The 452-nt window shown below is 52.2% G+C and overlaps 1 protein-coding gene across 2 annotated transcripts in view; it reads left to right on the top strand.

The window, feature by feature from the left end:
* Positions 1-189: 189 nt before the first annotated feature.
* The window catches only part of pde6gb (phosphodiesterase 6G, cGMP-specific, rod, gamma, paralog b), a 4,554-nt gene continuing 4,291 nt past the window's right edge, over positions 190-452 (top strand). Inside the window, exon 1 of one of the 2 annotated variants that reach the window (XM_034860013.1) lies at positions 190-314. The gene's annotated coding sequence lies outside the window, so the exon portion shown is untranslated. The remainder of the gene's footprint in view (positions 315-452) is intronic. The other variant, XM_034860014.1, reaches the window with a different exon arrangement.

The raw sequence follows: 452 nt of genomic DNA, 5'->3' as shown, positions 1-452 counted from the left end.
AAAATGATGAATTGACGTAAGAAATAAGAACCCAAACGCCCGATTAGTCCCCTAAAGGACTGGAACGTGCCGGCACCGGACACCTGACGCCCTCTTTGGCCCCAAACCTCCGCACACACGTGTTGACATGAGCGCAGGGAGGCGGGGCGTCCCAAATCTGCTGCGGGGCTCAGCCTATAAGAGGGGGCCCTAAGCCCCGACTGGCCCTCACAGGAAGCCCAGCACAGCACTACACTCATCTGCTGCACACACACACACACACACACACACACACACACACACACTCGTCTGGCTGTCCTTCACCCAAGCAGCCGGTGAGTAGACCCACCGCTACACATCATCATTAGGCCTGGAGCAGTTGTTACATATCTGTCAATTTTTTTTTATATAGTCGCGGTGCTTTCTTTAACTGCAGTTAATTGATCAAATTATCTTAGGTCTTAGGGCGTATG

Source organism: Etheostoma cragini, chromosome 21 (genome assembly GCF_013103735.1).
Source record: "Etheostoma cragini isolate CJK2018 chromosome 21, CSU_Ecrag_1.0, whole genome shotgun sequence".
NCBI classification, from domain to species: domain Eukaryota; kingdom Metazoa; phylum Chordata; class Actinopteri; order Perciformes; family Percidae; genus Etheostoma; species Etheostoma cragini.
The sequence above is the reverse complement of the archived record's forward strand: the minus strand, read 5'-3'. Positions and strand labels throughout refer to the sequence as shown.